Consider the following 27,738-nt stretch of genomic DNA (forward strand, 5'->3'; position numbering starts at 1 on the left):
CTTCCTCTGTTCCTATTATTCTTAGATTTTGTCTTTTCATAGTGTTCCAGATTTCCTGGATGTTTTATGCCGGAAGTTTTTCTTTTAGATTGAACAGTTTTTTCACGATGCCATCCATTTTTTCTATTGTACCTTTGATGCCTTAGTTTCTCTTTTCTGTCTCTTGTGTTCTGTTGGTGAGATTTGCTTCTGAGGTTCCTGTTTGAGTACTTAAATTTTTCATTTCATTCTATCAGTTTGGGTTTTCTTTATTGATTCTGTTTCCACTTTCAGGTCTTGAACAATTAATTTTCTTCCACTTGTTTGTGTTTTTCTAGATTTCTTTAAGGAATTTATTCATTTCCTCTTTAAGTATCTCTATTATATTCATAAAGGCTGTTTTAAGGTCTTCTTCTTGTGCTTTAGCTGTGTTACAATACTCAGGGCCTGCTGTGTTAGGGTTGCTGGGCTCTAATACAGACATATTGTCCTGGCTGTTATTGTGTGTTTACCTGGCATCTAGGCTTCTGGTTTGGGGAGATTGTAATTCTAGGTGTTGGTATCTGGTCTTGTCTTTGTTGGGTAGAAGTTCTGTTCCTTGGCTTCTGTTTCCTCTCTGGTTTTAGGAATAAGGTGGTTGTGTATTGCATAATAAGAAATTTTCTGTGGATCTAATAGATTTGGGGGTTCCAGCTAATATGTGTTTTAGGTATTCAGATCTGACACTAGGAATGAAAGTGGGCTGGGGAGATGAGGGTATCCACTGGGGAGAGGAAAGCAGGCTCACCAGATTCGGCTTAGTCCCCTGGAAATGTGGGTAGAGAGTGAGGAGAAGCCACATCAGGTGGTCTGCCACAGAACTAGGAATGAGACCAGGGGCTAGATTTGGGAGAGTGGAGGGAGAGGTGAAGTCTGCAGTTACCCTACCTGCTTAGCTGGCTGAAATGACCCGTCGGTTCCCAGGAAGTGCCTGTTGGAACTGGGCTTGGTTAAAGCAATGAATGGGTTGAAGTAAGCTTGGAGGGAAAGATCTGTGTGATGCACTGGAGAAGGGGGTAGAGGGCCAGTGTGTACTGCCACAGATGGTCTGCTGCAGAGCTGGGGATGAGACTGGGGGATTACTTTTGCAAGAGAGGATGGAGAAGTGAAGATCTGCAGTTAGCCTTCCTACTTCCCAGGTCAATAGTGGGTTCCCATCTCCTGGGAACCTGCTGGTGTTGGGGGCTGGGATAAAGCAATGAAGGGTGGGGGAGAGAGGGGAGGGATGATCTGTAGACCTGTGTGGTCCACTGGAGATGGCGGTATGGGGGTGGGACACAGGGGGTGGTCTGCTGCAGAGCTGGGGATGAGACTGGGAAATTGGTGTTACTAAAGAGAGGTCATTTCTGAACTCTCACAGTTAATCATATAAAAACTTAAAGTCCATATAGACACCAGATGATATTTATCAGTGAGGTGTCATCCTCTTCATTGATGGCATAAGCACTGCTGGAGCCAGCAGGTCTCCGTTCACAAAGGCCCATTCCCTGCTCAGTGTCCCCACATTTGTGAATTGACCAACATGGTGGGGATACTTACACCATGGAGACAGGCAACCACTAAGTTAGACACCGACACTCCTGCTCCTAGCCAGTTGCTAAATCTTTACAACCATACCACTAGCATGTGCATTACTTACCCTCTGTAAAATAGAGGATGATGGGGTTTGAACATTCAAAGAAAGGCCCCTTGCTTGGTTAGTGATGGGTAACCCCAACAAACAGCTTTGGCCTTTTCTTAAAGCTGAGCATGTTCTGATATGAGTGCTATGCCATTAGGTTTTCATGTATACAATTTCTATCCTAAACCACATTTTCTTTCTTTAATGGCCATTTCCAGCTTGTATCTAGTACATCTGTGTATTTGCTGTCTGCTGTGCTGGAGAAAATGTACCTTTTCTCTCTGCAGTGGCACGATGCTGTCTCTTTTTTTCTCCCCCATGCTTCCCAGCTTCTACCTTCCGACCACATATTTCTCCATGCCTCAGACTGTGTACATAAAATGAATGGACAGGCAGGTAGTGCAAGAAGAGACTGGACCACACCGATACTCCACTAGCCACATACTTTTTCTTTTCCTGGCCCTTAGAGTATCAGTGCTTTACTATGAAGTGAGCCTGGTGTGGAGGTGGAGCAGTAAGATGCAGTAGGTCAAAAGAGCCTTCTTCATACTGACTTTGACCTGCCTTTATTTCCTTCTTTTCTTCCTGCCTTCCTTCCTTTTCTTTTTGCAGGGAGTTGTGGAACAGTGTCTGTCTTGCTATGTACCCCAGGCTGGTTGGACACTTGCTCTGTAGATCCGGATAGCCTCAGACCTGCAGCAGCCATCCTTTCACCCTCCCAAAGACTTGGGGTTATAGGACATACACTACCATACTTAGCTTCCAGGCTTACCTCCTGTTAATGATTCTTCTCAAGTACGTTATTCATCCTCTTAATAGTTTTCATGTTAACATCTTACCATCTAATAAAATAGTTGGTGACTTCTAAAGGCATTTTTGTAAATATCAATTTTCTCAACATTGTAGGTAGGGTTAGTATGGAAGCCCATTTTCAGGTTCCTAATGGCTTTACCCAGCAGGACTGCATAGAAAGGATGATTAGACCACGGGCCTGAGTGCAGGTGTCTAAGATGATCTGCACTTGGCTGTGCTGGGGGTAGGTCTTTTGCTCCACCCCTTGGCATTTCTATAAATACCCTGGGACAGAGACAATCAGGGCCTGTTGGAATAGGTTCCAGGCCCTCTTGAGGCTATCTTGTATTCTTTATCTGTTTATCTCCACACTCTAAATCCTTCTAATATTTCCTGCTGTTCTCATTCAAGAAAACTGTGGGAACTGTGGGGTTGGTGGGTAAATGCCCCATAGGTTAGCTCAATAAGACAAGGGAGGGTGTACTAGCCCATCTGTAATTATTGATTTGTTGTTGAATGGGTTTTGTTTTGTTTTGTAGTCTGTAGTTCAAATACAATGTTTACTCTGTTTGAGGACTTGGCCTGTTGATTGCTTTTTTATAATGACCATCTAATATAAAAAGACTTTTATAGTTTATATCCTTATTAATATATACTATTGTATCCTCATTGACCATTTGCTATGAAAGTTACACCATTTTATGACTTTTATAAACAACCCTTGGTAATATGATCTTTTAGACATTTTTTCAGTGTGATATTATTATTTTTAGAAGATTATTGATACTTTATGTGACAAGTACTATGGGTATCTCAGAGCACAGGATTTAATCTAGATGATTTGAGTTCTTAGCTAACTCTTGTAAGTCAAGAGCTGTATTAATCAAGCTTCTCTAGAGACTAGAAACAGTTCAAAGAGATTAATTATGAGAAGTTGATTCAAATGATTGTGAATGCTGAGAATTCCTGGAGACCCAAGAAACTCAGGGATCTGATTTCAACCTCAGATAGAAGACTTGAGAGAGAGGAACAGAAGTAGCAAAATTTCTCATCCAAGTATAAAGCCTACTTTATACTTTATAAAGTCTACTCCCAAAGCCAGTGATGACCAATATTCTGCTACAGAAGAGAGCACATTCCCTTTCCTTGTCCCTGTGTCCCTGGTGGCCCTTGCTGGACTACAGGTTGTTTTCCCATCTGTAATGCACTGATTCCAAAATGATTCTCTTCTATAAGCACCCCCCAGACATACCCAGAAGTAATGTTTTCCCAGCTATCTACACATCTCTCAGTTCACTCTAGTTGACACATACAAGTCATCACAGGGCCTGTAAGAAGATCTCATGAGTGACCTTGCTGATTATCCATGACCCTGGTCAAGTAAGGAGAGCCAATGCCAATAAAGTATGTTGGGATATCACTGCAGTGGGGACTGGTAAGTTGAAGCCATCACTTGATTAAACACAAAAACAGGTATAGATCTGGGAGCACTGACTTGTGTGGCCTCCAAAGGGCTCTACCATTCTTTCCTGCAATATTGAAGTGAAGCTTCACAATGAGAAGCCTTTTCTGATTACTGCTTATGCTTGATTGCCCGTTTCAAAACTGGTAAAATTTGATCATCTCTGGTACTATAAATGGGTCTGATGGGATTATGAACAAAGTTGCCATCAATGATATGGATAAAATCTTCTTGTAAATGGGACATCAGAGATGATGGTGTAAATAACAGTGATGAATAGTGACCAAATAGCAGTGGAGAACTTAGCATGTGGAAGACACGGTTCCCTGTATTTTAATTTTTAAAATGGCATTATAGGAAGTATAGTGAACCCTACTTTACAAATGTGGTAATTGATACAGGGAATTAAAGCTATTTGCCCAGAGTTACAAGTAATAGAATTTAGGACTGAGCCTATATAGTCTGGAGCCCACAGCACTGTCTGCATCCCTAAAGGTGTGGAATAGACTACAACGGCAAATGATGTATCTGCAGTGGAGATGGCATCCAGCACGGACCAGAAACATTCCCTCTGACTCTTGGCTCCAGAGATAGGATGACATGCAGATGGTCTGAGCTTAAATTCTAGGCTCTCAAACAAGGCTCATCTCTCCTACTTGCAGCTCCAAGGGAGCACAGACCTTTCCTGCTGTGCACATTTCTTAAATTGCAGGTGCTATGCACCAAGGCCAACTTTCCTGGGAATCTTCAGGAAATAGAAATAAGCAGGGGAAAATGAACAGTAATTACCTGGCATTAAGCTGAGACCTTTTGTGTGAAAGGCATGCAAAGATAGGTCTTCCAGTGACTTAATGAGCCTTATCACAGGACTTCAGCTTTGCTGAATAGATTTGGAGGTAATAAAATGTTGGACCCTGCTTTCAAACCAAATTATACTACAACATTATTTTGAAAGACCTTTGGAACAAGTGGCTGAAAGTTCCCCCCCTCCTTCTTGAAGATAGAATCAATCTTTTCTTATTAATGAGAACCCAGAGTAATTTCAGATTATGACTAGTAAATAAAATTATTTAATGAAATGAAATAGAAGCTGATTTGTAAAAAGGAACTCAAAGGAACACTGCATCCGGTGTGACAGTCATAGGTTATGCCTTCATCCAGCAAATATCTTGACTGAGACTAGGCACTGAGCTGGGCACTGTGCCACTGAGAAGACAGAGGGAACCTGAACAATGAGCCAGTGCACAGACTAAGAAAATGTAATGAGAGCTTTTGAAAAGCACTGTGAAGGACAGAGTAGAGAATCATACTGGGGAATAGCTTCCTTCTCTAGCTCCAGTGGGTAAAAGTTGAAAGGTGACAGCCTTGAGGCCACCTCAGGAGCACTCACAGGATAGAAGGAGCCATCAGTCACGTTCATGTCTGTGGAGGAGCAGTGACGCATGCAGTCTTTTGTGCTGTTCTGTCTCATAGTCTCGCTGTGGTTCTAGGGTCTGTCAGGGACTTTGTAACACAGAATATAGAGCCATTCTTTGTGAACTGTATACTTACTCTCCCAAATCAGTTTCTGGCATTGTATCTCATGGCTTATTTGTAACAAAGGTAAGTAAGTTAATACAGGGTGAATTCCAAGGACAGGGATGTGTCCCATTTTCCTCTCCATGGCACATCTGATTGATCAAACAGGAGGGACCCGCTCCTCTAGCCAGGTGGCCTTTCAGGTGAATTAAATTATGCCTGGGGTTACTTAAAATGACACTCACTTTTCCATTTTCTATTTGTATTCATCTTTTAAAACAATCAAAGTGAATCATTTACTGTTTAAGAACAAAATTATTGGAAGGTTCCTTTAAAGTTGACTATTTTTTTAAACTATCTGTTAAATCTAATTTAAATGTCAGTTTTGTTTAATAATTAGTGTTGATACTCTTTACTCAGTAACATTTGACTTTCTGTACCCAAGATGTACAATTCACCCAAAGATACTACTTCAGTTAAGTAAAATTGTGTTTAGGGATAATAATGCTTCTTCCCTCTATGTTTGAAAAACATCTTTTAGTTTTTATTCTTGATTGACACCAAGAATGGCTCAGGCAAGGGTGGTACCATGAGTATGTTGGTAATGTTTAGTGGGAATGAAGTAGCAGCTGCTATGCATTTTTTTTTTTTTTTTTTTTTGGCTCAAATCATGGCACCTGCTCCATGAACTGTTGGACTTTGGGAAGATAATTTTAATTGTCTGTGTTCTCATCTTTAAATTGATACCTACCTCGTTTCACCTGTGGGGACCCAGAGGAGCCGTAGCAACCACCTGTCATGTGAGAGCATGAATTTCTAAGCCACTTTTTAATTTTTGTATTAACATTATTATTAATATTTGAAGAGATGAAGTTTGACTTCTAGTGGGCATGGCTGTAGTCCTCACTCTGATTAATCGCATGGTTTTCAACATAGCTAATGAGTTCAGCACCTCATGTGGAGCTGTGTACAAGGGCATCTCCAAAGTAAAGCAGAAGCAGCACAGCCACAGCGTGTTGTGTTTGCTTCAGTGTTTGAGGAAAAGGACAGCACATGCTAATACTAAAAGCAACATAATTGTATTGTGCACTAGCTTATGAAACTTGCATTAATTTTTTAAAATATCAGACTAGACTTCAAAAACCATTTACAGTTTGTAAAAGGAAATTTAAGATTATATCTTTCCTACTCCAGGACTCACATTCATTCTCATTTGTTATTCTTGGGACTTCACTGGATATGCTTGAGAACACTAGGAAAATTAATGGATCATTGGCCTATTTCCATGTTCTTGTAAGGAAATTACAGGATTTTCGTCAGTCACACCCCAAATCTAGGAATTTCAAATAGGAGGGGCAGGGAGTTACTTATATTACTTGTCCAGTTTTATAATTCCAGGTGGGTTGGCAGACAGGTTCACTGGCCTGTTTAGCAACTTATCTTGGTCTTGGACAAAAATGCCTCATTGTTGGTTTTAGAATTCAGGCATTGCCTTATTTTGCATTCATGCTATTAAAAATGTGTTGATACAGTGCTGGAGAGATGGCTCAGAAGTTAAGAGTACTTGCTACTCTTGCAAAGACCAGGGTTCAATTCCCAGCAGCCACATGTGGCTGTAACTACTCTTCCAGGGGATCTTATACCCTCTTCTGACTTCCAAGGTACCAGGCATATACATGGTGTGCAGACACATATAGCCAAAACAGTAATACGTATAAATAAATCTTAATAAGTTAAACCAAAACTGATGAGTTTTAAAACTCTGGTTGCTGGGTTCCTGCCATGCTGATGTAATAAGCTAATCAAACTGAATTAATAAATCCAGGTTTAATGAGCAAAGCAATCCTGGGTGACCCTTTGGAATATAGACAGTTGTATAAATAAATAGTTAAAAAAATAAAGTATTTAAAGAGATAGTGTAGGTAATATAAAAAATAAGCCACGTAAAGATGTATATTACACAAAGAATCTGGATTGTGTTGTCTTGGGATTTTTAACTGCAGAAAGACATTTGATTGTAAAGGCTGCCAGCTAAACCTATATATATATATATATATATATATATATATATATATATATATATATATATATTAAATGTATCTTGACTTCAAAATTTGTGTCTAAGGATATGTTGCTTTGGAAAAGAGGTTCTGCTTTTGTTTCCACAGTAGATGAGAACCTAGGGATTGCTTCCAAGCAAAGATGGTTTGATCAAGGAAGATCCTGAGAGGTCTCCAGATGTTCCAACATCCAGATCAGCTTCAAGGCAACTGGCTCAGACAATTCAGCCTCACAGCTACTCCATTCAGAACTTGACCATAATTCTCAATTTTCTCAGAGTCCTCATAAGATTGCCAGTGCCCCCATATAGCAGGAAGTAGTATGAGAAGCTACATCCAAATTCTCAAAATATTGTTTATAAATGTTTATTTTTATTTAAAAGGAGTTGATTATAAATGCAATCTCTTTTTAAAGAAGAAAAGGGAATAGTATAGATATGATAGGATGAAAAGGTAGATTATTGAACTTACTTTTAAGGAGCAACAACTTGTTTTAAAAACTTTACATTGCTATGGATTTTAGTTTATTGATACAAATTGAAAGTTAATTTTGGTATACTATGTGTATATTTCTACTCTTGTTTAAAGTGTTTTGTTTGTGCAACTCATTTGAAATTGTAGTGTGTAGTTGAGAAATACAGATTAATAATTAGTCAGCTATGATAATCAAACTTACAGTCATGTTAGTCAAGTTTTTTAGGTATACATAGATATATTTCAATTAGGTAGGTAATCTTCAAACACTCCAAAGACCAAAGAATATGGCATTTAAAATGTTTTCAAAACTTAGACTTTCCTGGACGGTGAGACACGTCTGCTCCTGGCAGCACCGGTTTACTTCAAAGAGGAGGATAGGCATTGAAGACACTCTATATGGAGTTTATCTTCTTCTTGGAAAAATACCCATTTGGGCAAGAAACTGTTCTTGTCTGGACTTCTTGACAAAATGTTATATCGACTGGACAAGCAGGGACCATAGGAAGGTCACCAATGAACTTTGCAAGGCGAGATGGTCCTTCAGGTTCCTACTTAGCAGAGGAGACTGCGAGATAGTCTATAGGACACAGAAAGAAGCAACTCAGAGACTCTAGGCCTGTAGGCTGAAGATGAATGACCCAACATTGCAGAGGAACTTTGGATGACTCTCTAGGCAGGTAGCTTTCTCTGTCATTTCCAGAATTTTGGAAGTTGTTTACAATGCATTTTCTGTTTACTTAGGTAATATATCCTTCTGAGGTCTTTGATGTAGTTGAAGACTAGATAGTTATAATTTTCCTTGGTTATGATAAAAAATAAATTAGATATGAAACTTTAGACTCACAAATATAGGATAGATAGAATATTTTCTTTAATTTTGCCAAATACAAACAGACTAGATATTATAACTGGAATTCTTGCTTTATAACTTTTTTGTTATATGTAATTTTACTGTTAGAATTAAAATCTTCCTTTTTGATTAGACAGAAAAGGGGAAGTGCTGTGGGATGTCATTCTGTATGCTGTGAATATATGTTGCTCTGATTGGTTGATAAATGAAACACTGATTGGCTAGTAGCCAGGCAGCAAGTATAGGCAGGGCAAGCAGACAAGGATAATTCCAGGAAGAAGAAGGGCTGAGTCAGGAGTCACCAGCCAGACACAGAGGAAGCAAGATGTCAAGGCAGAGCTGAGAAAAGGTAACAAGCCACGTGACTAAGCATAGATAAGAATTACAGGTTAATTTAAGTGTAAGAGTTAGTCAGTAACAGCTTGAGATAATGGCCAAGCAGTTATAATTAATAAAAGCTTCTGAGTGATTATTTTATAAGCAAGCCACGGGACTGCGGGGGGGCCTGGCAGGACCAGAGAAACCTTCCTACTACAGGTTGGCTTTGGGATTATTAATAACAACAAAACAACAAAAATAGGACATAAATTTGGGATTGATATGATGTAGCAGGCACAAGGAGGAGTTAGAAGTTTGTGGTGAATGGATATGATTAATATACTTTGTATAAATGCATGACAGTTTCAAAGAAAAAGGTATTTATTTACAATAAGGCCAGTAAGGCAGACATCTTTGCATGGTCATTTTCTCTCACACTTAGTGCCAAGATAAAGTAAAACAGAAACCACTCAAACCAGTGCCTTTGGGGGATTGTTTGTTTGGTAAATTTTGATTCATAGTCTCATTAATGCCTCATCAACCTCTTGACCATTAGTCTGGGCAGGTAGCTCTGCACAGAAATCTTCATTCCCTGGCTGCTGAGATAGGCTTGTCCTAACGATGATTGGTCTAAGTGTCTTGCTAACTGCTCATCCCTGACTGTAAAGCACTGTGCGTATCTAAACAAATCCTCATCACTTTCAGCCTGTGTGCAATTTAGCAGCAAGAGATTTCATATCTCACAGCGTTTGATAGTCTTACTTAATTTAGGAACTGCTTCTGAATCAAGCCAGCTGATGGCCATAATGACTGAAGTGAACACGTTTGCACCTAGAAGGAGAGAAAATGAAAATTTTCTAAGAGCTGTTGGGTAACAGAGACAGGGACTGGAGCATTGTTTAGGGGGTATCTTCTCATTTCTGACTCCAGAGCTGCTCCACATGTTAGAACAAGAGTTAGGCCACACAACTAGGGACCAAGGTGAGGACCAGGATGTTAAAAATGGGTCCTTCTACCCTTTTCCCGTTGCTGGACTTCCTATTAATCTCAAGCAGAGATGTATACACAATGGAATAAAAGACATTGAGGTAATGCTGGTAAAGTGCCAAACAAATCCTTGAATCAAAATAAACTACTAAAATCCCTCAGTGCACATTCCTAGGTTATGTATCATGAAAGTGAGGGGTATGGACTTTGAAGCCAGACAGTGGATTCTTGATCCTACCTTCTGCTAACTATGATCTTGGAGCAATTTCTTTGAGCCTGTATTTCCTAATCTGTCAGAAAGGAGCTATAGAGGCAGCTACCTCAAAAGCCATTTGAGAATTAAACAAGCTCCTGTCTGCAAAAGGCCATGCAGATGCTGGCAGGTGTTAAGTGATGAGTGACTGCTGGCTCCTGTGTGGGTTTTGTGGACTCAATTTCTAACTTTTTCTGACAAGAACTTGTTCCTAAGCTGAGGCAGTCCAGATGACTCAAATTTGATAATAAAGAGTAAGATTCTATCTTTCTCCCTTGGACATCCTAAGGTTTCAATAAATAGTAGTTTCTTTCTAGTTCTGGCTTTGCTGGCACTACTCAAGACAGCCATTGCTGACATGGGCAGATATGGAGCAGACTTTCAATAGCAGTAATTAACATGGTGGCTTTAGAAGTTAAAAGTGCTCTTTCAACCTGTCTTACTTTAGAACATTCTTAGAATGTGCAGTATTACTGTCTTCCATCCCTATAGTAATCATGGCAGTTGGGAAGGGGGGAAAGCTTGGATTTTGTTTTATTTTGTGTTTGAATCTTCCTTCATATATTATCATCTTCATATACTTAACACATGCACACTGGTGCCTGTGATGTTCCACACATTCTGCTCATCCTAGTGAACCAGAGCCAAGCTCCCTGCTTATCCAATCTTGACTCAGGTGATTCTTCAAATGTATGTTAAGATTTCAAAGTACTAGATAAGGCTGATATTAAGAGTGATACATGAAAATGTATCAGTGCTAAATGGCATTGATGGTAATATGGCTGGTAAATTGCAGTACTAGTCTCAAACTCCAAATCCCAAGTTCTTGCCACTAGACCCTACAATTTGCCTTGCTGAATATGTAGTTAGGAACAAATGCCAGAGATAGCCTGGTGCAGCCATTGATTTCACAGATAGTGCTGAAGTTTAAGTGGATGAACAATACGCTTCAGGATATCTCTGCTTAGGGCTAGCTATCTGTTCTGATGAGGCAACCTTTTGACAGCATGCTAAATCCTTGGATATCTACAGCTTATTCTACAGTAATGTAATAACCACATTTAAATAAACCCGAGGTATCGCTGATTGACTATAAAATGTTATTTTCAGAGGACCTAGTTAAGGGCCACTAGAGAGCTTTAGGCTAGAAATCAGTGCTGCTTGCCCCCTCCCCCATGCCCTGCCCCAGCAGGAATTTAAGAAATAAGTATACTGTTCTATAGCTATACAACCTAATGCCACTGGACAAATTCAGCATTTGATAACATCCAGATTTCTCCCTAGAGAAAAGAACTTTCACTTTCACCCAGCACTATCTTTATGTGTTTAGACCTTGATCACCTGCTGTTACAGGAGGCTGAACCCAATTCACTCAAGCAGAGTATTTGAGTCTTGAGTCTTCTTCCTTCTGTGGTGTGCTGCCTGGTCTCAGTGATGATTGAGTTTTTATCAGAGCAGTTGTTGTGCTGGGTTTGGACTGGACACTATTCTAGGCACAAATACAAACAGAACAGACCATGCCTTTAAGCAGATTGTGCATATACATTGTAGGGACAAAAGGAACTTCCCCTCTATTGTCTGAAGGTTCATTGATTGGAGCCTATGAAATAGACATAAGACAACTTAATGTGAGAAAAGGTAAACAAATTTAAAACATGCACATGCATGGTAGGGAGCAATGAGAAATATAATGCTTGAAGAAAGGGCAGAATCTGAAACTTACATAATGTTCTGAGCTGCAGTGCCACAAGGAATTATCTTAGTAAGGTGAAACAGAGAGGTGTAGAACTACAGCTGAGGTCCATGTCATTCTAGATTAAGTGACCTAGGACAACATCACAGATGGAGAGAAGCAGCAGCTGTATGACTCCTTGAAGAAGTCTCCCAGGTAGAGGGAGCAGAAGCGTGAAAGGCTGGAAACAGAGACACCAGAGTCTAACAAAGAGCCTGTGGGGCTGAGGGGTCAAGGGCAAGAGGCCTGAGGCATGGTTGGACCACTTGGAAGAACTTGTGGGGTTTCACTGTGTGTGAATGGGAAAGTGTTAGCAGTCCTTGGACAAACAGGGATGTGATCTGACTTAGGTTTTCAGAGGCTCCTGAATAGGACATACCATCATGGGATTCAGCAGAAGATGAGGCTCTTAAAGATTCTTAAAGTCCTTCCAACAAAGACTCGGTAGTGGCTTGATTGGGGAGGGAGTGGGTTCTGGTGGAGTTGAGAAGTTCTTGGATTCTGTTAATGTTTTGGAGGATGAGCTGCAGGGATTTATTGGTGGACTCCAAAGTGTTTGTCATGAACATTGAAGACCACAAATTACATGTGTAGGAAGTATGATTTGTGGGTTCAGATATGCTGTGGGATAATGCTTTTGTACACTAGTTTAATAAAACGCTGATTGGCCAGTAGCCAGGCAGGAAGTATATGTGGAATAAGCAGACAAGAGAATTCTGGTAAGAGAAAGGCTGAGACTGGATATGCCAGCTCGCTGTCCAGGAAGCAGCATGTAATGACACAGAAGTAAAGCCACAGAAGACGTGGCAACATATAGAGTAACAGAAATGGGCTGAGTTTAAGTGTAAGAGCTAGTCAGTAGTTAGCCTGAGCTAATGGCTGAGCAGTTTTAAATAATATAAGCCTCTGTATGTTTACTTGTGTCTGAGCTGCTGCAGACCAGGCAGGACACAGAAAAACATTCAATTACACAGATACATGCCTGTGTAGAAGAATAAAGAGCATTGCAGGAGCTTTTTCCTTCATACAGAGGCAGTGTTGAAATGCCTTATTACAAATGCTCAGATCTGAATGTGGGTGGGATCCAAAAAATCAGCCCTCCCCTCTAATGCACATCCAGCTCCCCCCACACACTTATAGCATTTCTTTTTAGCTATTCCTGCTCTTTATAAGATGTATACTTGGGAGAGAGAAATCATTTACTCCTCAGTATGATTTTGAATGAGTTCCTACTTTCCTAGCTATGTTAAAGTCTTAGTCAGAAGATTTCATTTCATATACTAACTTTACTCACTGGCATGCTTGCCTAGAAAACCATGCCGAAAATCTACATGAAGTTGCTTTTAGGTTTAGTAAGAAAAGGAAAGCTTGATAATATCTGTTACTCCAGGGTCTAGGAGAGGCATATCATATGTGCCTAGTGTTTTAATGCCAATTACTAGTTCTCTCTCTCTCTCTCTCTCTCTCTCTCTCTCTCTCTCTCTCTCTCTCATCCCTAATACTCTCACACAGACACCCACATATCCACACCTCCACCCCTATAAACACAATTGTTACACACAGTTGTTCAAATCTTCCCCTCTTGCAGGCGATGGAAATATTTTCTCTCATTTTTATGTGTCCCACTCGTGTCTGAAATCACACCAAGGAGAACATAGGCCCAAAGATCAGATTGTACTATCTAAAAGTCTTGATGAGTTGTGTGATGCTAAGTTCAAGTAGTCTGGGACCTAAGACCTTTACTATAATGAGTAATGCCTTTGCCTGGACATAATCTACTTTTTCTGTGGCATTTGTCACTGCCAAAAATTCTATTATTAAAATCTGCTTATTATATGCACTTTTTCATTTCACCAGAATGTAAGCCAAAGGGCAAGGAATTTCTGTTGTTCAGTGCTGTTTCTCTGGTGCTCACGAGTATATGTTGAATACACATTGAATGAATAATCACAGAAGAATTATACTCTAGAACTAAAGACCATGACATTTTGAGGTAGTAAGAAGAAGAAACCACCTGTGATAATAGAAACCATATTATTAGTAATTAAAACAGTAGTAATAGACATTTCTTAAAAGAAGACATAAAAATGACTGCAGACATATTTTCATTGCAAAGATGGACATTAAAACCAGACTTAGGAGAGAGGAGAGAATGGGTAGTAACTTCCTCTGTGTGACTCTACAAAAGGGAAGTGTTGGGATAAGGGGAAACAGAGCATTCCAAAGACAGAGAAGGAGGAAGAACTTTGGGAATCGCAAGAACGGCAGGACAGCTGAGGAGTGTGGAGAAACAGAAGAGCAACACAAGTGAAGACATCTTTGGCAGACATCAAGAAATCATAGGAAAGACAAGAGTTTGTGAGTTCAGCTGGTTCTTGCACATCCACATAAAGTAGACAGACAGTATTTACTCTTCCTCCTCCCCTCCTCCCTTCCTCTCCTCCCCCCTCCTCTCCTCTACTCTCCTCTCCTCCCCTCCCCTCCTCTCCTCCTCTCTTCTCCTTCTCTCCTCTTTTCCCCTCCTCCTCTCCTCTCCTCCCCTTCCCTCCCTTTACTTCCTCTCCTCTTTCCCTTCCTTTCTCCTTCTGAGGCTCTTATTCTTTCCTTTTCTCCTCTTTTCCCATTTTGATCCCCCATTTTTCTTTTTATTATAATGTTAGTAAAATAAAAAAATTCTAATTTTGTTTAACACTTTAATTGGGTAATTTCTCCCTTTTTTCTTTCTTTTATACATTTAATAGTAATTTGATTTTCTGTTATAGGTTTTTTTATGTTTTTTTTCTTTCTTTGTAAGAATAAGCTTACATATTTTGGGTATTGATTCTCTCTTTTTGCATTTGTCTAATTTTGGTCACAGATTTTCTCATTATTGAATTTTTCTAAATCCTTTGCTTTTTCTCTTCTCCCCCACAATGTTCTATTCCATTCCTTCCTCTCTTTGAATTGATTTTGCTTCTCCTCTATCCCCACCCACTTCTGAGTCCTCACTCATGTACTATTTCTATATATACTCAAACAATAATTAATTCAATGACCTATTCTATAATAATTTTGCTGTTTTCTAGTTTATTGGTGGTGAATTGGGGGGCAAAGTGACATTCAGTTAATTTTAAGAATGTTTTTAGAATTTTTAAGGTCTGATGTTGATACTATTTTACAAGCCTGCTTTATCTTCTCTGAGTAGCACTTGGGATTGAGTGTGCAAGAGTAAGTCATTCAATAACACGATCTTCAGGTAGAACCAGAAATGTGTCCAAACCCACAGCCACACAGTTTATAGTAGAGAAGTACTGAGACAGGAAGCAGCTGGACAACATGACTACAAGACCAAAGACACTTCAATGTGTACATTGCCAGATGAAGATCTTAGAGTTTACTAGTAAAAATGATGAATGACTTCAAAGAGGATAAGAAGAAAAAGGTGACTGAAATAAATTAATATAGACCTGGGCAAGAGAATAAAGCAATATAAAGGGAAAATTGCAAAATTATTGAGGAGGACAGCAATTTGGATGGAAAAGTCAGCCAGAAAATTGAAATTTTGAAAAAAAATTAAAAACTCAATCAAATAAAAAGCACAGTGGGAATGTATCACAAATGGACTTGACCAAGCTTAAGGAAGAGTATAATGTATTGATAATGAGGTTGATGAAATACTGCATTCAAACACCCATAATTAAAAACAAAAACAAAAAATAATAACAAAAACCAGTCATGATTGCAATATCCAAGAACCTAGATATGATCAATAGTGCAAACCTAAGGACAGTGGGTAGAACAAGCTGAGATAAAGGTATCAATAGTGTCCTTAATGAAATTATAGTGGAAAATTTTCTGAATCTAGAGAAATACTTGGACATCTAAATGTTATAGGCATTTAGGTCTCATATAACTTGAGAAGACCCTTTCTATGACACATTATATTCAACACGTTCAAAAATACAAGGTAAAGAAACAATACTAAAATCTGTAAGGGAAAAATATTATCTCACATACAAAGGCAAGCACATCAGAAAAACACCAGATTTCTCATGAGCAACCCTAAACATCAGAAAAGTACGGGATGACTGATTTAAAGCACTGAAGGTAAATAACGGCCAAGCAAGGTTGCTATCTTCAGCAAAGCTATACTTTAAAACTGATGGGAAAATAGGAGAGTTCAAGATAAATACAAACTAAGGCCGCTCGTGACCACTAAGCCAGCATTGCAGAAGATATATGAAGGAATGCTATATACAGATGATTAAAAAAAGACATTCTCAACTACAAGAGCACAGAGGTAATAAATTTCATAAGAGGAAATGATAAACAACAAGAGTATGAAGGACTGAATCATGTCCAGTACAGTAAACTGTCAACCCTCTAAATACCAATGGAGGGAGAGAGAAAAAACATACAGCCCAGTGTGTTGGTATACACCTGTTCCAGCACTTAGGAGTCAGATGCAGAAGGTTCACCAGAAGTTCAAGATCAAGTTGGTCTACATAGTAAGTTATGGACACACCAGCAAGTAGTGAGACTCCCTCTCAAAAAAAAAAATAGCTCACCAATAGGATGAAGATTTGCTTGGCTGGATTAAACCACAAGATCCAACTCTCTGTTGTCTCAAGAAAAACACACCTCACTGGCAAAGAACTTACAGGCTTAGTGTCAAAGGATGGAAGTCCCTTTGCTGAGCAAATGGAAACTGACAATAAGCTTCTGTAGCTATTATGGCATCTGATTAGACAAGTAGACTTGCACCATACTTAGATGAGATAAAGAAGACCACCATATAGAAATGGAAAATTCATTGAGAGGCTATAACAGTGGTAAATATATCTGTACCTGAAATTGGAGTTCCTGATTTCATAAAAGAAACACTAACAGACATTTAAAAGGTCAGCAAATTTTCAAATAAATAACCAAATAATACATCTATGAGAGGGGATGCTGTTCTAGAGGGAGTAGTCATAACAAATGATAGTAAAATACAGGAAGACTGTTGCATTGAGCAAGGGGTCTAGCAAGTGGAACAAAAGGGAGACAGTGGGCAGTGGGGATGAATTATGCAAAGTGTAGTGATTTGTGCATATAAAACTGTCCTGATGAACTGTACTTCTCTGTATGCTATAACAACAACAGCCTCAAAATTAGAAATCTCACACCTTTGGGATTGTCTATTTTCAAAAGATAGCAATTGCTTCCACACAGAGAACAGGCAGCCTTTGAATGCTGTGGCAGATGCAAATCATTACAGCCTTTATGGAAAATAGTGTAGAGGCCCCTCAAAAGGCTAAAGGCAGAATTATGATAGAAGTCAGCAATCCCACATGTGCATAACCAAATGAGTTGAAAACAGTGTGTTACATGCCCATGTTCACTACAGTGTTGTTCATAAAAGCCAACATACAAAACTAACATTTGTCTTTTGACAGAAAGTACAAAGAAAACATTAAATATATGTCTCATTAATGTGTATATATGCATATGTGGTAGAACATTATTATATTATTTATCATCTATCTTAAGAAGGAGGAAAATCCTAATGTTGGATCAATAATCAGTTTTGAAAGAACATAGAAGACAATGTAAGCAAGCATAGAATGATGTCATTTATGTATGGAATCTGAAAAAGTCAAACTCAGAGAAGCAGATATTGTAACAAAGGTTATCAAAGGTAGGAGGGGCCAGGAGGCAACAGCTAGAGAGGTACTGATCCAAGTGTAGAATAGTAGATGAGAGACATTAATCAGATCTGTTATGTGATCTGGATACTACAATTAGTTATAATGCATTATACTTAAAATTGCCCTAAGTGTAGATTTGAAGTATATGTTAGAGAAGGCAGAGAGCTAGGGGACTGAGGGAGAGGACAGCTTTCCGACACATTTCAGCAGGCAACCTTCTTGTTAAATTTCAACCTCCTTGTTAAATGTCACTGCTTAGTGAACACGAGCCAGGAGAACATCTTGAGCCTTTGAACTGGTCACAGATGTGAACCGAAAACTGATGACAGTAAACACAATCAGTTGTGCATTCTAGTCTGAAGATAATGATAGGTAAACAGAAGTTGGGTAATAAATAGGTATGTTTAGCTATCTCCTGTCTCAACAGCCATCCTGAGTTTGGAACTACCCTGAACAAACTTCAGACTAACAGTGATGGAATGCACTTAATCATTCCTTCCTTATTTGATCCCAGAAGGTGAAACACCATCACACCATCCTGGGTGGAACACAGTTTTCAGGCCCACCCCAATGAAAGCCTTCATGGACACACCCTCCAATGGGCTGGCTCTTTGATCATTCCTTGTTCTGTGCCTTGCCTCTGGACCTCCCTTTCATTAAGTTTGCTTCATTTGTGTCCTGGTCTCCTTTTGCTCTTCATCTGGAACTGTGAAGTTTAAGCTGCCTCACCCTAGGAAGAAGGTGGCTCTTTAGATCTTTAGTGACATCGTGGCCAAAAAAGCAGTCCCCTCACATAATGTCTGTGTTCATTAGCTGAAATGTCCATTTGACAGTATTTGCATATTTCATAATATTATTTATATATATTTATGATATAAATTATGTATATTTATTTATTTATGTATATAATAGATATATGATTCTATTTAATTAAAAATAAAGTTTATGAAAAGAAAAGGGCAAATTCATAAGAAGCAGAGAGTAGAACAGTGTTGGCCAAGGGCTTTGGGAAGGGTGAGGAAGAAGTTGGGTGTGTCTGTCAAAGGGTATAAAGTTTTAGGTGGGGGGGGAATAAATCAAGTAGTGCTATATTGTTACTTGGGAATTACTGAGATAATGGCTCTTAAATTTTCTCATCACACACATGGGAATAGCTGTAGGAGATGATGGTCATATTAGTTAGCTTGATTGTAGAAGTCATTTCAAATTGTATATGCATATCAAAATAAACTAATAATAATAATACCTGTTCTTGGGCACTTGTGGGTACCTGATCTTTGAATGTCTGTGGACTGACTGAGGCCAATTGTCTTCACATTTGCTAAGCATAGGTACGCAGGCTCCAGACAAGGGCCCAAGCTTAGAATATTAGTAAGTGGGGAGAGTATGACTCAGAAGAAAACACTAAGGTTTATCCATCAGGAAACTTGGCCTTTTATCCATCAAATTGGCTCATTTTCATTGAGAACCACTCAAGACCAATGGAAGCAGTGGAAAGAGCACACTTCTGAGCAGGGAGAGCATCAGTTGCCTGTTGCTGTTGTTACAAAACCAAAGGTTGTTGGGATTCTGCAAAGCTTTTGCTTGCTTGGCTTGTTGTTTTGCTTTTTTTCTCTTTTTTTAACTGCTAGTCTTCAGTGAGAGACAAGCACTTTCCCCATACAGATAGCCTTTTCCAAAATGTGTTGACAAATTCATTGTGAAGATTCCAAGTGCTTGTGAGGGTAGTGGAGAGGTGCAGGACCTTCACACTGATAGAAAGGTGGGAAGAGCTGCAGCCAGTGGGGAGCTGATGCCAAGCTTCGCTGCATAGCAAGACCAGACCATCTTTATCACTGCACTATAATGCTTTTCTGCAATTTACATCTATTTATATAAATTAATTAGTTAAAACAATATGCAGACTGCAACCATAAATAGAAGACCATTAATGTTTGTCAAAAATGGAAACTGACAATATACAGTAAAAAGAAAATGATGCCATGTCAAACTAAAGGATAAGAGTGAATAGTGAAGAGCTGGGGTATAGCACGAGAGAAGAGTACTTGCCTAGCATGCACAAGTCTCTGGGCTCAGTCCTGTGCATCATGAAAAATAAAAAATCAAGGGCAGGGGATATAGCTCAGTTTGTAAAACAATTGCAAGGCAAGTATGAGAACCAGAGTTTTATTTCCAGAATTCATGGTAAAATAATACTAAAATTTTAGGTATAGTGGTGCATACTTGTAGTCCCAGCTCTGGGCAGGCAGAGACAGCAGATCTCTGGGGCTCATTGGTTAGCCAGACCAGCCTAATTCATGGGTTCTAGACCATCTGTCACAAAAATAAAATAAAAAAAAATAATAAATAAATAAAAAAAATCAAACCCAAACCAAAAAAACAAGGTGGATGGCATTTAAGCAATAATACTTGAGCATGACCTCTGGCCTTTACTCATATTTATGCTCATGCCCAAGCACCTGGCACACACATAAAGTGAAAAAGCAAAAATGCAAAAGAAATACAATTGACTTTACAAAAATACATACTAGAAAATGGATTTTTCCCATGAGCAGAATGGAATTGTCTTGGATTAGTTATCAATAAAGGTAAATTTAACCTCTTACCACTTAGTTTAAAGGAAAAATATGAAAAGATAGTTTGGTTCCTGTTAGATGAATTGCTAAATGGTCTTATTAATTAAAAAACCTGGCTATGTAATTTTACTATGGTTAAAGTTAAAACCTTCCTTTTGATTAGATAGAAAAGGGAAAATGCTGGGGGATATCTTTCTGAATGCTCTGAATATGTTGTACCCATTGGTTAATAAATAAGTTGCTTTGGCTTATGGCAAGGCAGCTCAGAGACAGGCAGGATATCCAAGGAGAGAGACAGGAAGGAGAAAGGCGCGGTCTAGAGAGATGCCAGCTGCCGTCCAAGGAGCAACATGCCAGCAGACCAGTAAGCCACAGAACATGTGGCAAAACACAGATTAATAGAAATGGGTTAATTTAAGATATAAGAGCTAGCTAGCAAGAGGCCTGCCATAGACTATACAGTTTGTAAATAATATAAGCCTCTGTGTGTTTACTTGAGTCTGAGAGGCTGCAGGACAGCAGGTGAGAGAGATTTGTCTGGACCACGGGGGCTGGGCAGGACTGAGGAAACCTTCCGACTACAGGTTCCAATTTTGATATTAGTACTAAGAATCCCAACATATATGCAAATATACCTTTACATGTAATTATATTATGTGTATAGAGTATATGCATATAGATGTGTTATACATATTAAATATACAGTAATTTTAAGTCAGATTGTAATTTAAATATATTTAAAGAATTTATACTGTTATTTGTTGTTGGATTTTCATTTTGGATGGCCAGTCCTCAAATGATGCTGCTGAAACTTATTACTAATTATGAAAGCTTGGCCTTTAGCTTAGGCTTGTTTCCAACTAGCTCTTATAACTTAAATTAACTCATTTATATTAATCTCTGTTCTGCCACTTGGCTTTTACCTCTCCTTTATTCTGTAGGTCTGACTGGCTCTCTGTCTCGCTTGCATCTCTTATGCCTAGATTCTTTCCCAGTTCCTTTCTCTCCCTGGAAGTCCTTTTTCTTGCCTAGCTATTTATCATTCAGCTCTTTATTAAACTAATCACAACAATACATCTTTACACAGTGTACAAATATCCTGCAACAGTTATTATTGTTACTATTAGTTAAAATTGTATGTCCGTGTGTCAGTATGTCCATATTGAGTTCAGGTGTCCCCAGAGGCTAGAGGTGTAGGGAGACCCCTGGAGCTGGAGCTGCAGACAACTGTCAACCACTTGATACGGGTGCTAGGAATTAAACTTGGGTCTTCTGGAGGTACTCTTGGCTGATGAGCCATCTCTCAAGTGCTGCCAGTTTAACCCTGTAGTGGTGGTTGTTGGTCTTCTGCTTCTGGAAGAAGCAGAAAACTAAGTTGCCAATTTCTATTTGGCTTGGAGCAGTGTGCTTGCCGGATGCTCCCTTTAGGAAAAGAAATTTTAAAAGATGTGTGCCATCCAGTGCTTCTGTTTTTCCCACTTCCCTCTCTTCAAGACCTTCAGTTTAGGTGTTCACTGTATCATTTTCAGGAAAACATGACACCCAGAAAAGTCTGAGCCTCAAGAGAACAAGTGTCACCCACCACCACTCCCCAGCATGATTTGAATCCTAACACCCAAGAGATGGAAGCAGCTGAGAACCCAGATTCCCTCCACAATGGATAAGTATCCATCCATACTACATGAGGCATTTTCATTGCAAGTGTAAGAGGAGCACCATGCCAGCATGTTTCCCACCTCTCTGCCCCAGCTCAGCATTGCTTTATCAACTATAGCACACTTATTTCAGGCTTGCCCAGCTGCATCCCAAGTCTCCTATAGCACACTTAGCTCAGGCTTGTCCAGCTGCATCCCAGGTCTCCTCTCACACTGTCACTAGAAAGTTCCTTTGTACAAAATTGGTCCTTAGGAGCAGTGACCTTGGCATACTGGAGGGGTAATCTCTGTCAGGTTGTGGCAGGATCTTTATGCTTCTGTCATACAGTCAATTAGACATTTGTAAGGCATTATTAGTGCCACAGGCAGATGGTGAAATGTTACTGCATCCTTCTGTGCCCGTGTTAACTTCCTTGTGCAACATCATTTCAGGGGGTTCTTTACAAATTGCAGTTTATTTGGTAAAGATTTAAAGCCCTGAGGCTTGGTGAGAAGCTCTTGGTTATGAGCACATCTCCTTTGGCTGTCATCCTTGCAAAGAGCACTCTGATTAATACTGACTTTGTCCTGCACACACACAAGCCCAGTGAAGTGTTTTACTGACTTTGCCCTGCACACACACACAAATGGAGTGACTTCACCCTGCACACACACAAGTGCATTGACTTCGCCCTGTGCACATACAAGCAGGTGAGGTGCTGTTTCTTCAGTGGCATTTTAGAGTAAGAGGATCTTGGAAGGCCATTTCCATTCAGTCCTTGGAAGAAGCAATGGGCACTGAGGCAGGGGGAGAGATATTTATGTAGACTTGCCTCAGGAAGGTGATGGAGAATTCCTTTCCCAGAATTCCAAAGGGCCACTTCAAAGGAGAGAAAAACATCCAGGTCAGTCTGTACTTGTTGAGTAGACAGGCTATTTGAGAGGTGATCTTAGATTTGTCCACACTAATGAACAAGCAAGCAGTTACTGTGTTTATGCCTCAGAGGGTTCCAGGGGGCTTTCCAGAATAGGAAGTTCCAATGAGACTTTTATGTGTGAAAGTTTGTGGCCAGTCACACCTGTTTCTCTCAGCGGCTTTGGCATGTAGTATAGGTTTTATTACACAGGATGTGCCTCAGGACCAGCAAATCTCCTGGCTGAGCTGGTAGTAGTATAGGTTTTATTACACAGGATGTGCCTCAGGACCAGCGAATCTCCTGGCTGAGCTGGTAGTAGATGGAAGAGTGGGTAACTTCCTGCAATTCCTCTGACAGCATTTGCTGTGTCCAGTTAGAGAAAGCTGAAGCCATTTACTACCAACTGGATGTAAAGTCTATAAAACCCATCCTCACAGTTCTCATCCTTAGTGGGTATGCATTGTGTGCTGGACACTGAGCTAAATCCTTACATGATGTTGTCTCAGTTTATTGTTGTAAGATCCCTCTAGGTAGGTGGTTCTCAACCTGTGCATTGGGACAATTTGGGTCAAATGACCCTTTCGCTGGGGGCCCCTAAGACCATTGGAAACACACAAATTTTTACATTACGATCTATAACAGCAGCAAAATTACAGTTATGAAGTAGCAATGAGAACAGTTTTATGGGTGGGGGCCACCACAGCACGAGGAACTGTATGTATTACAGGGTCACAGCCTTAGGAAGGGTGAGAACTACTGGTCTAGGCACATTTCCTGAGCATTTCAACTTTGCAGTGAGAATTAAAAAGGTGTGATCAGACTTTCTCAAAGGTTGTGTGGCCAAGGAGAAGCAGAAGCCAAGGGTGTACTGCAAGCTCTGAGTTCCTTTTTTGTCTGTTCTCTTTCCCAGTGCTGGGGATGCAAACCTAGAGCTTTGTGAGGCTTGGAAAGTGCTCTTCTCCTGAGCGTATAGATTGAGTTCATAACTACTCCCAGGTACTGCCATTTTAACTTTATACTTATCTGTTCTGAAATTCTATGTCCTGGTTACTCTTGTATTGAAAACAAAGTAGCTCATTGGTCTTTAACCATTTTGCACTATCACCAAAGAAACACACACAAACACACACTGTGTGACCATACATGTATGCATATATGTGTTATGTATCTACATCCAACCCTACAGATGGGCATGAACACCTATAGATGTGTTTTATTTAAGAGGTTTTGAGGTTCTCAGGCTGATAAAAGTTGCTCTGCAGTAAAGATTAATTTGGATTCAAAATCTTGGTGTCGATTGCCTTTTGCCGAGAATCTGAAGAATCCTTCGAAGTACAGATATTTCCCACGAAGTGCAGTAAGATATTAAAGTTGACTGTATATTTACCATATAATAAGAACAGTAACTTCTTGTTGTGGTGTACACACAGGTGCATCCCTACTGTGTAAAGGTAGTGGGCAACCGTAATGATTTGGTGAAGGGTGAATGTCAGGTCTACTGACAGCCTGTTTGGTTAGTGGTTCTGTGTCCACATACGAATGAGAACCTTGAGGCTCAGAGGGCTTACTCAGGAGATCCTGTGTGTCAGTCTACTTCCCAATTTGCTGCTGTGATTTCCTCTCCTGTTCTGCTCCAAGTGTACTTCCTATTCCAAGTCTGTTACAGGTTCTGCATTCATGGTATCAGCTTCCTCCACCCCATTCCCTCTCTTCCCCCTCTCTCATCCTTGGTATTATTGTCATTTTGGCTCAAAGTGGACTCAGGAGTTTACCAATTAATAATGTGCTTTGGGTAGAGCTGGGATTGTTTCAGCCCTGCGTGATTCCAAGACTCAGGGCTTTATGAGACATATTGTCACTGAACTCTGTAGACCTTCAGTCTCCAAATTATCAGCCTATGTGTGTTTCATTGTTGGGGATTTGTTCAGCTAGCAAGTTGGAAGAAAATATTAATGGAATTATATGTCATACAGTGCATTATTATTTATCATTATTCTTACATCATTGCTTTTTATTGTTAATCCTTTTTCATTGAGGCATTATCAACAAAATTTATCAAAACAAAAACTTGCATTTAACTCTAATCTCTGAGTGTAATTATCATCCTTACTGAACATTACTGAACATTAAAAGTAAAATATATTTTTTGCAAGACTCCAACTATTACTCAAGTCATCTTCAAGTAACTTTTCAATGGATGTTTTATATTTTTTATAGCACAAACCATACTAAGTAACTTAACCATAACAACAAAGACTTTCTTTTTTCTACATTCATTTGTTTATTTTAAAATATGTTAATTGGTTTAGAATATGAATATCTGAAGCCTTGCAGAGAGGCTTGTCTGCTATTGCACATCACACAGTGCAGAGAGAGGCATTGTCCACACTGCCCTGCTACCACAAGTGACCCTCACAGCAGAGCAGCATGGTGACAGGCCACACTCATTACAGTCCCTATCATGCCAGAGTTGGCAGACAGTAGGATGGCCTTCTGAAGTCTCCATTACATCCCCAGGGAAGCACAATATCCAGAAGGGTCATCTGTATGTTATGGGAATTATGTCCAGTGTGACAGGCTGGATTCTTGGGTCCAGGAGTCAGGAGTTAGATGAGGAAGTAGAGCGGCACTCCCTGTTCACCCTTGAGGATCTACTGGCAACGTGTGCACATCCTATCTCCACATTCTCATGCCCTGATGAGACGCTCCCCAACCCCCAAAGGGTGACACTCTATTAATTAAGATTCTTAATTGTGATTAACCACAATCAATATAATCCATGTTAAGTACAAGGAGTTCTGCTAAGGATCCAGGCAGTTCACAGAGTCAGGAAGCAGGATTAGGCTGGTGCTCTGCAAAGACCAGAGTCAGCCTGAGGATGCCAGAGACCCCGGCAGCACCATCACTGCTGCTCTTCTGGTAACTCCTGCTTCTCATTTCTCCTGGCTTCATGGGTTTCTAATTCAGCCACATGGAGAACATGACCCACTTGGAGCCAACTCCAAACCTCCAGAAATGAGATCCCATTTGACCCAGTGGAGGTTAGAGCCTACCACTCATGCCCCCAGGGTATTCAGATGGAGCCACATAAGAACACAGGACAACACAGGGGTAAAGGGACTCTATGAGCAGGACAGCCATCCCAAAACTCATCTACACTAAATGTCATGGTGAAGACCAGCCACTGTGAGTCCTGCTGCTTCAAGCAAGACTTTCTGTAAATGCTGTCATAAAGCTTTCAACAACAAATTTCCTTATAACAAGGAGCAAATTTTTATAAAAATGGTACATAAATATTTTAATTTCTCAAAATAGTTTTATTAACAGCTTAAAATTGTAACATATATTAAAAGTCTAATTACCAAAGAGAGAGACTGGCGAGAGGAGGAAAGGGTGTGGACCCAATTACACTTGATCTAGTCGGTTCTCAGGCTCTAAGGCAACAACAGCGGCAGCGGTCCTAATAGTTGGTGTTTGTGCCCGCTCAGCATCTGTGCTTCCCTTCTGTGCAGTAAGATCGGGATTTTCCTTAGGGAACTGCTTTCCCTACACTACTGTAGCAATATTGGGATTGTCAATCAAACAATTTATTCTTCCCTTGCTAAGAAGTGAGGTGTGGTCTAAGCAAGCCTCACCTTTCTGTCTTCTTTGCCTCTTCCTTCCAGAAATCTGAGTCTCACATATGTTGACTCAGGGACAAGAACTTGTTGCAACTGATTCTTCCTGATGGCAGAACCTCATTCATTTCTGGTTCTGATTCCCGTTGCCTATAAGCTTGTTCTGTACATACCAGTCAATCCATTGTATCTTTCCTTAAAGTTCAGGAGAATGGTTTGTGTTACTTGTCCTTTAAGAGCCTTAAATGACATTGCCTGATGAGGTCAATGGATGGTTTATGAGGACCAGGATGATAAACATAATAACAGCTAACATTTATTTTCAAATTTATCTTATGATGTAGGTCTTAATACAGATACCCATTTTACAGATCAAGAACATGAAATTCAGAAGGAAATGTGTTTTACCTGTGGTTATGCAAGGGCAAACCCAGGATTTGCATCTAAGTGTAGTTTGCTCTCTTTTTTTTTTTTTTTGGTTTTTCGAGACAGGGTTTCTCTGTGTAGCTTTGCGCCTTTCCTGGAACTCACTTGGTAGTCCAGGCTGGCCTCGAACTCACAGAGATCCGCCTGGCTCTGCCTCCCGAGTGCTGGGATTAAAGGCGTGCGCCACCACCGCCCGGCGTAGTTTGCTCTCTTGGACCCCCCATGCACTCTTCTGCAGTGGGGACAAGAGGTAGCCAAAGCACCCACTCTAACTTGGCTCCTTCTTTGACTTGATGAGTTGTTTTTGTCTCAAGAGTGGGACCACTTCTATTCTGTGTTCCACAATGAGAAACAAGCTGAGAAAGGTGAATGTTCTTCTTGCTTGTCTTCATGTGGTGAATTAGGATAATTATTGTTAGTTAAGGGATATGAATGAAATGTCTTTATCAACCACCAAGTTAAATGGAGTTTCTCTTTTTTTTTTTTTTTTTTTTTTTTGGTTTTTTTCGAGACAGGGTTTCTCTGTGTAGCTTTGCGCCTTTCCTGGAACTCGCTTTGGAGACCAGGCTGGCCTCGAACTCACAGAGATCCGCCTGGCTCTGCCTCCCGAGTGCTGGGATTAAAGGCGTGCGCCACCACCGCCCGGCTCTCTTTTTAAACCACACAATGCCATCTTGACAGCTTGTGAGTGACAGAAAGAGAAGTGTTTTCCATGGGATGCAAATGCAGATGTTGCAAGATTTCTAAAGCATAAATAGCAGAATTAAAAAACTCTGGGGTTTCTACAGAGTGATGTCATTGGTGCCCTTTA

General features: G+C 40.0%; 1 protein-coding gene across 5 annotated transcripts in view; it reads left to right on the forward strand.

Moving 5' to 3' along the window:
• Fhit (fragile histidine triad diadenosine triphosphatase) overlaps positions 1–27,738 on the forward strand; it is a 1,554,732-nt gene that overhangs the window by 120,266 nt on the left and 1,406,728 nt on the right. For 2 of the 5 annotated variants that reach the window (XM_052734140.1, XM_052734138.1), the window contains exon 3: positions 23,795–23,880. The exons of 2 other annotated variants lie outside the window; for them this stretch is intronic. The gene's annotated coding sequence lies outside the window, so the exon portion shown is untranslated. Of the gene's footprint in view, positions 1–21,862; positions 22,037–23,794; positions 23,881–27,738 lie in introns of all 5 variants that reach the window. One more of the 5 variants, XM_052734142.1, reaches the window with a different exon arrangement.

The sequence above is a fragment of the Peromyscus californicus genome, unplaced genomic scaffold (assembly GCF_007827085.1).
Source record: "Peromyscus californicus insignis strain IS unplaced genomic scaffold, ASM782708v3 Scaffold_12__1_contigs__length_115047231, whole genome shotgun sequence".
NCBI classification, from domain to species: Eukaryota; Metazoa; Chordata; class Mammalia; order Rodentia; family Cricetidae; genus Peromyscus; species Peromyscus californicus.